The sequence below is a fragment of the Natator depressus genome, chromosome 1 (genome assembly GCF_965152275.1).
Source record: "Natator depressus isolate rNatDep1 chromosome 1, rNatDep2.hap1, whole genome shotgun sequence".
NCBI classification, from domain to species: domain Eukaryota; kingdom Metazoa; phylum Chordata; order Testudines; family Cheloniidae; genus Natator; species Natator depressus.
The window spans coordinates 280,023,587-280,032,468 of record NC_134234.1 but is presented as its reverse complement, the minus strand read 5'-3'; the positions used below and the strand labels follow the sequence as shown (position 1 = coordinate 280,032,468).

General features: G+C 42.2%; 1 long non-coding RNA gene across 1 annotated transcript; it reads right to left on the bottom strand.

The window, feature by feature from the left end:
* Positions 1 to 573: 573 nt before the first annotated feature.
* LOC141986697 (uncharacterized) lies at positions 574 to 6,293 on the bottom strand. Its single transcript, XR_012639349.1, has 3 exons — positions 6,204 to 6,293; positions 4,819 to 4,921; positions 574 to 693 (listed from the first exon to the last, which is right to left on the bottom strand). It is a non-coding gene; the product is annotated as an uncharacterized LOC141986697 (long non-coding RNA).
* Between the last annotated feature and the right edge of the window lie 2,589 nt (positions 6,294 to 8,882).

The window sequence follows — 8,882 nt, the reverse complement described above, 5'->3', positions numbered from 1 at the left end:
CTTCACATCAAGACCGGAAGCCTTTATGGAAGATAAGCTTTAGCCAAACACAATTTATTGGGCTCAACACAGCTGGATTAACTGGTTCATTGATTGATTAACATTAATCATTAATTGATTAACATTCAATGGTCTGTTACATACAGGAGGTCAGGCTAGATGATCTAATGGTTCTTTTTGGCCTCAAAATCAATACCTGTGTGGTTTATGTGGAGAACAAAGATTCCATGACACTTTTCATACCACTAGCCATATTTCGTCACTTCTTTGGGATTATAGATCTGATTTTAACTAGGTAATAAGCTTATACCAGAAAGTGGCTTTTGGATTTTCCTGAATACATCTGATTCTGGAGGTGAAGCCTCAGTTCTTTTGTTAAAGTAAATGAAACTGAAATCCCAAGTATGCAATTCCTTAATAATTTATTTAAATTAATTCTCTATCAAAACATGTACTGTAACCACTACGACAAGTGTTATGACGCAAACATACAAAAAGACATACAAAAAGCTGAACATGAAAGGAAACAAAGAAGAAGAAAGAAAGCAGGGAGAAGAAGATTGATCTTTTCTTGCTGTCGATCAAGCACTTTCATTTTCCATCCTTCTTCCTTATCCTCCTCTTCTCACAGATGTTGACAGACTAGCAGAGTCCTGTTAATTCTTCAGCTCCACTGACATCCATACTCTACGGCTACAACACCAGGCAGTTACAATTATTAAATTCAGTATAATCTCATCCTTGACGTTCAGAAGTGGCACTGAATTACATTTACAAGAGGAAATACTGATTTTGTTTAATAAGTAATAAAATCAACAGGCGAGTAATAAAGAGACTGTCCCAGGGAATGGGAAGAAAGTCAGCTTTCAAAGCAAAAGAAAGACAAATGTAGAAACAAGTTTTGTCTCTGAGTTCTACTGAATATATATATTTTAAGAAATGTAGTTTTAAAAGTTCAGAGTATATCACAAATTTTCCTTTGATGCAGAAAGAGGTTAAGCATAGTGTGATGGGGTGAACTAGGGCCAGTGGTTCCCTGTTGGAGGCCTCAGGGTCCTGCCACACCATCCCAGAAAAGAAGCAGCGGACTATATCCTCTGAGTGGCCTAGAGAGACTGTGCAGGAAACAGCTAATTGGGAAAGCTGAACAGGGCTAGCCAATCAGAGAGGCTGGAGGGAGCAGCCAGTCAGGGTCCAGGAGGGCCATATTAAAAGGTGCTGCAGAGCCACAGACAGTCAGTTCCTTGTGTAGAAGAATGTAGGTGGTGCTTCTGGTTGGTCAAAGTGACCTGCAGCACCATGGACAGCTCAGCGCTTGCAGGGACTGACAGTGTGAGGAAGAGCTTCCTGGCTGGCTGCTGGGCCTCAATATAGGAAAGCCCTGAGGTAAGGGTGAAACATTGGTGAAGGTTGGGTGTGTGGGGAAGTGTCCCAGGAAACTGAAAGTGGTTTTGTTAAAGGGACATGGTGTGTGGCTGCTATTCTTAGGGTCCCTGAGCTGGGACCTGGAATAGTGGGCTGTTCTGGGTCCCACTCCCCACGTAGGCCATTAGGAAAGTAGCCTACAGTTGGACAGTGAGGGGGATCTGAATTATGTAAGGGTCCAGTACAGACCAGAGAGGGCAAAACCATTGCCTCTGAGGAGAAAGCCCTGGGGGTATGGCCTGATACTAGGGTTGGGACTGTTTAAAGACTGCAGACACCTGACTGTGTGCCATGTTGTTACACATAGATTTCTTATTTCTAGTCAACTTGAGACAAATGTTTATGTGAATTTCAACATATGGCTCTTGTAAAAACAAGACTATATTTTGTCACCTTTTTTTCCAGAAGTTCTCTCTATACTTGCTTACATAAGTTTCATGGGGCACATGCCAGTCACCTCTCCTATGAAAGGCAAAGGAGGTATATCAAAGAAACCCTTCCCCAAACTAGAATTGGTTGAAAATATTTGAAATTTATTGAAACATGTATGTTTTCTATAGGAAAGAAAATTCACTGACTCTTTCAAATGTGCAAATAACTGTACTCACAACAGGTACAATTTTGCAAATGTTTGGTCGCCCCAGTGAAATATCTGGGAGAGTAAGGATAAAGCAGTGCTTATGACGCTAACCTGGGAAACCCAGGTTCAATTCTTTGCTCTGGCACAGACTTCCTGGGTGACCTTGAGTATGTCATGTAGACTCTCTATGCCCATTCCCCACCCATATAATGGGATCAATAGCACATCCCTACCTGCAGAGGTGGTGTGAGGATAAACACATAAATATTGTGAGGTGCTTGGATACTATGTTAATGGAAGTATTTTAAAAAGGAAAGCAAGCAAGGACTGAATGGGCCATGGAAATTTGGGATGCTGGCTGAGGCACATTGATGGGGCTAGCTTTTATTGGTCACATTCACTTTTTAGCTGCATGTATTCACAAATTCTCTGGGGCTATCTGTTCAGCCCTGTGATAACATATACCAAAAGGGAAATCTGGTATCCTTTTCAAACTTCAGCTGTCAGTTTGTGAAATTTAATGAGCAATTTACACTTTTTTTAATAGAAAGAATTTTTAGTAGAACAAAAAAAGCAGGCTTTTGTCTCCAAAGTGTTAGAATTCAATTCATTGGGCAAGAATTTAAGTAAGACCCATAGTACACATGTATTTAACCATAGTGAATATTTTCCCTTAATGATCTACTCTCAACAGTATAGGAAAGCAGTTCTAAGGTTTAAATATTAAACATTTATTTGACTAGTAAACAAGAATGTTCACAGGATGATTGTTAAACCAGGGTTAAAGATTCTTGTAAAGTGGTTTTAGAGCCTCGTATTGGATTCCTACATTTATAGTGCAACAAAGAATTCACTTCTCAGCAGGATGATTGCTAATTTTAATCAAAGCCTACTTTAATCAGCTTCTCACATCATAATTTTTTCAGAAATGTATACTGAACAAAACAGGTTTTACTTACTGCTACTCTTCAGGGCTATCAATTCACCAGACTATATGAACCCAAGCAAACTAGAACCTCGATTCCAACAAGTATAATTTTTTAAAAAAGGGCAAATAATATTGTGTAGTAAGTAGTACAATGAGGGATTGAGGGACAGGGGGAATGCTAAAGAGCAGTATCCCTAAAATCAAATGGTGAGAAAAGATGGCATAGCAACTAAGGAGACAAATCAGGTGACCACAAACTAGCTCTGTATTTTCTTTTATGCTGTTCTCTTTCCTTCTCTAACCACAGTACCCTACCATTGTCCTAGGCAATGTCACATTCCTGTCTGATTCTGTCACTTCTCCTTGTTTCCCCTCCAGGTTGGGACTGACTCTCCAAATCATTATCTGGGTCATTCTCTTGACCTGCTCTTTTCTGATTCTGTACTTTCTAAATTCTCAATTTCTGAATTTCCTCTCTAACCACTATTGCTTTCCTTTGACTTTACTAATTTCCCCCCCTCTTGACAATCCTGTCACATGATTTACAGTCATATCAACAAGTCTTTGATTTCTCTCCTCTTCACAGCTGCCACCTTTTCTCTTTGTCCTCTTTGATGTTGTCTCCTGGGGCTGCAAGCAGGGGTTGGGCCCTTCCCCCCTGTAGAGACAGCTGGGGCACAATGCTGAAATAGCAGGCAGCTGGTGAGTTCCCCACCTTCCCACGGCTAGTGGGGCTCAGCCTTTGGGCTTCAGCCCTGGGGTGGCAGGGCGGCAGGCTCCATCCCTCACCCCCTGGCCATGGGGCTTTGGGCTCTGGCTATGAGGCTTCAGGCTCTGCCCCCCCACAACATCTCCCCTGGCCCCCCCAACTCCATCGCCCAGGCCTCTACTGCCTACTCACCCATCCAGGTCTTAATTTGTCCCTAGGCTTGCCAGGGCTGAGTAAGTCTTCTGTGAAAAGTGATACTCTTATGTTTGTTGTTACCACTTTTTACAACAGACTTACTAGCTAACAATAAATAAATTACGATGATTTGGATGTGTATATGTGCATATTTATTTTTCCTAAAGCTAATTAAGTATTTTAGGGAAGTGTGAGAGTGGCTAGCAGCAAGAGTTGGTGGCCACACTCTGAGGCCACCAAAAAATTTGTCCTGAGAACCCCGATCTAGCACCTGTAGAAAACCAACAGTACAAATTCTCCAAGTGCATGTGCTCAAGTGTGTGCCATTCAATCACTCCCAGTTGTTATGAGACTAATCAAATGCTAGAATTTTCCATTGCTTGCATGGGCACAAGTGGCCTGCTGCCCATAACAAACTTGGATCAATCTATGGGAGTCTTTTGTTTGACTTCAGTGGGATTTGGGTCAGGCACCACTTCTAGGCTCTCAGAACAGTTTGCTAGACAAGCCCGAGCCCCCTGAATGCTGTGGAGGCTCAGCACTGCAAGAGGGCAAATAAGGGCATGGTAAGAGGTTGGTTGCTGTCTGAGGATTTTCAAAAGATCTCCAAGCCACTTTGCACTCAGCCAGGGCCCAATCTTTGGCTGCTGTGCACATCCCAGCATTTTCACTGACTGATTTCAAAAATGCAGGACAGCATGGCTCAGAAACAGATGGAGAATGCAACGCTGTTCAGAAAAAGCCAGCAGTTGTTCAGGGTCTCTTAGGCTAAGGCTGGGTGGGAATTGGGGCAGGAAGTGGGCTGTGGAGTAGAGTGCTCTGAAGGAAGATGCTTCTTGGAGTTTGCATTTCTGGATGGAGGCTTCCATACAGCACCTGATCTTGCTAATCTGGCCCATTATGAGGCAAGTGATAGTGGGAAAACTCATACCTTCTTTCTCCTTTTCCTTCAAGAGGTGCAGAAATAGGCCATTTATTTACCTTTTGAATGTATGGAAGGAAAATCTTCTTGCTTCTTTCCAAAAGTCACATTTATAATTAATGAGATTAATGTGTGCTATGCGGTGGGTGTTACAAGAGTGCTCTGTAAAAGAGACATATATGTAAATAGTGAATAGAGGCGCTCAAGAATATGCAGTATTCCTGGCATTTGTGGGACTAAACTTATTGTCATGCCTTCTTGTGTGTGGTAGACAAGAAATGGCTGCATGTGTGCAGCTCTTTACATGCAATTCTTAACATGGCCATCAGTATTCAGATCATCCATCCAGCTTATTAAATTGGAGGGAGAGCCACTGTTGGTTTGACATTTGACTGTCTGAGCTGGGTGCCTTGCAGATGCTAGACATTTTTTAGATGTGCAAATCACTTTCTTGTGCTCTTCACAGACCCAGTGGTGAAGAAAAGCTCCTCTGAGAGGGTATTCTCCCACTTGGTGTACATTGCAGGGCTGTTTCTGCAGCTTTTAAATATAGGTGCTCACTGGGGTGGGGAAGAAGAGCCCAAGGCCCCTGCAGAGCAACAAAGCCTACTCTGTGCTCCCTAAAGTGCAGACAATGCTGTCTCCATGCACCTCTTGGGTTAAAAGACCCCAAAGAGACCATTGCCCTATTGCCACTAAGTACCAATCAGGGTTGTGCAGAAGGGGCCATGGCATGTACAGTTCCTCCCTGTGAGGGTGGCAGCTCCACACTACCTTGATGCAGAGCTGTGCCCTGCAGGCACAACTGATCCCTGTGATAGTCAATTTCCTCTCCCCCCAAAAGTGATATTATTTTTTCCTGCATGTTACAAGCCATCTTAGTCTTGATTTAGCACATGTGCATGGTGCAATATCAGCTCTGTATAATGGGAATTTAAAACTTGTGGTGAGTTAGAAACTTACTCTTCATCTGACATTATCTTAAAGACAATGGTGCTCATCCTCAATCGCGTTAAAAATATATATAAAATACAGTAACTCCTCACTTAAAGTCGTCCCAGTTAATGTTGATACCTTTCTGATCAATTAAGGAACATGCTCACTTAAAGTTGTACAATGCTCCCTTATAACATCATTTGGCAGCCGCCTGCTTCGTCCACTGCTCGCAGGAAGAGCAGCCCATTGCAGCTAGCTGGTGGGGGCTTGGAACCAGGGTGGACAGGCAGCCCCCCCATCAGCTCCCCGCTCCCCTAAGCTCCCTGTGCGGCAGCCGCCCAGCAGGCTATCAGTTGCCAACAGTTCAGCTGTCCTTCCTGCTGTCCCACTGCCATGTGCTGCTCCTGCCCTCTGCCTTGGAGCTGCTTCCTGCTTGCCATGCAGGGGGGGAGAGAAGGGGGCTAATGTCAGGGTGTCCCCCTCCCCCCTGCTCCTGCACCGGGCTTACCCCATCTTCCATAGAGCAGGGGGGGACACACGGATGGAGGGAGCTGCTGCCTTAGGCTGTGGCTGCGGTCTGGTCTCAGCTTGCTGATCTAATTAACAAGGCAGTGTACTTCTGACCCCAGTCTTCATACTTAAAGGGGAAATGTGTATCTCTATCTCTCAAACACACACAGGGTGTGTGTCTCTGTCTCTGTCTGCCCTCCCTCCTTTCCTGCTACCTTGTAGAGTGGCTTCCCTGGAACCCAACCCCCTCATTTACATTAAGTCTTATGGGGAAATTGGATTCACTTAACATCGTTTTGCTTAAATTCGCATTTTTCAGGAACATAACTACAACGTTAAGTGATGAGTTCCTGTAATGGCCTGATTCTGATCTCACAGCAGTGTATATAAGTAATAACCCCACTTAACAGATGAAACTACACCAGTATCAGTCTCTAGTGTGAGAGGAGAATGAGGCCCACTGTGGCATTATTCAATTTATATTCTCAGATGGTCCATGTTTACTAGTAGAAGTACAATGGAAATCTCAGTGCTATGCTATGAGGCCTTGTGAGCTCATGAAATCATAAATTATTTGTAGGAGTGCTCCTTCTACATCAATCAGTGATAGCTACTCTTTATTTGATAAATATATTAAAAAACCCACTACTGATTGCATTTCTAAGTATCTCTGTTTTTTGTTTTTGTCCCCCCCTCCCCCATGGTTCTCATGCTGTAGAATCTTGAATTACACCCTAGGATCACTACTTGAGCATTTAAAAAAAAATTCCAACTTGGGCCCTGTAACTGCAGGGAAAGGTTGCAGTAACTCAATGTTATATGAAAAATGTCCTAAAATGGCAATGTTCTTAACCACATTTCCAAGAATGGATATATAAGCAACTGTCCAAATCTATGAAACAATCCTGGTATAATGAAAATAGTACATAGCAATTCATCCTTCTGAAAAACTGAGCTTCAATTAGTAACATAGCAAGGAGTTCACAGCTAGGCTTGGCTGAAACTGTGTTTAGTGATTCCTTAAGTCTATTTCAGTATTGCCATTTGGAGTCGGTGACATTGATTGAAAAATGCTATTGAAGCATTGACCCATCCTCAACAAAACCTACTGTTCTCTCATTTTCCTCTGGGCTATTTTAAGCATCAGCTGACATATTTCTCCTGTCTGTCTCCTGCTTATCAGTCCTGTTCAGGCATCAGTCAGAAGTTCCTGCATCAGCTTTCTATATAAGTAATGCTCATGCTTCTCCCCAGGCCATCTTGTCCAGATTTTCCAAAGGCTTTTTAGCTTTACACCATTGGACTTGACCATGTTAATGCCATTGCAGCGAAGAAAAACATAACTCAAAAAGTTGTTAGAAAGAAGATGCTGTTAGACATCTTCTGTGTAATGTTTTTGTCATTGTCCAGGGAAGCTGTTTTCTTGGCACTGGACTTTGAAGAAGAGACTGCAATCTGTCTGTTAGTGGGGAATTATGGTCCCAAGGTTGGCAAGGGCATAGGGAGAAGCAGAACAGCAGGTCAATTTTGATCTAATTAATTGCAATCCTGTAATTTAGAGTTCACGCTGATGATCATTCAATTACACCTGCAGGAGACAGAGCACAAATTGATTCTGTCCCAAATGGTTCTCAAGAAAGGTCATTGTGTATTTTTTCTGCTATGAAATTGTCTTAAACAGAAACTTGGCTACATTGAACTTTAAGATATTTTTATACATGATAAAATTTTAATGGATTGATGCTCAACTAGGGTAATAGTCATAGGACTCACAGTTTGTCGTTCAATTTTATATAATTCAACTGGGTCTCAGTCTATTAAATATGGAAGTTACTTTGTACTAGCATAAAACTTAGATTTCTACCATTTAATATGATACATTGGGGGACACCTGAGGAGTATTAGTATATATCATACTAGCTATTTGAAAATATGCAGTGTGGAATATCACACTATTATCTGCTGACATTCTCAGAATGCTTTCTCTGTAGTTGAAGACAAACACCATATTGCATTTGTTCAGGTGTCTGTCAGCCGGCATAAGTGTTTAGATATGATGATCAGCTTGATTCAGAAGAAAGCAGAGTTACGCAAATCTGTCAACCCAAACAGATTTCTCACTTTCAGAGTCAGTATTCAACAGTCTTGCACAGGGCTTTCAAATGAACAGCAATTGCCTAGTGACAATTTGCATCTTTAATGCATTGCCATCTAAATATAACAGTTGATTCACTCTGGCAGCCCGCTCCGAGATGTCACTTCTCATGAAAGTTTGAAACAGACATGGTTAGTGGCTCCAGCTTCTCAAAGTCTTCAAGCCCTGTCCTCTGTCAAATTCATGCTGCAGGTTTTTTAAGTGACCAACATATACACTGAAATGGAGTACCTCTGTGTCTTTGCATTTGTTTTCACTCTCTCCTTCAAACTTTCCCAAGGTTGTTCCTCTCTAGGGAGACAAATTTACATAGTGTTTGAATATGTACCTTTGCAATGAGAAGGCTGACTTGTTCCATGCTCTTCAATATAGATCTGCTATAGTAATGCCAAGTTTGATATGTTTAATTTTATTATAGTCCTAAAAGCAAGGCAAAATTTATCTTAATGGGGAGAAAGAGGGCATGATTTCAGTTTGGGAGTTATAAAGAAGGATGGAAAACTTGAAAAGCATCAAGCACTC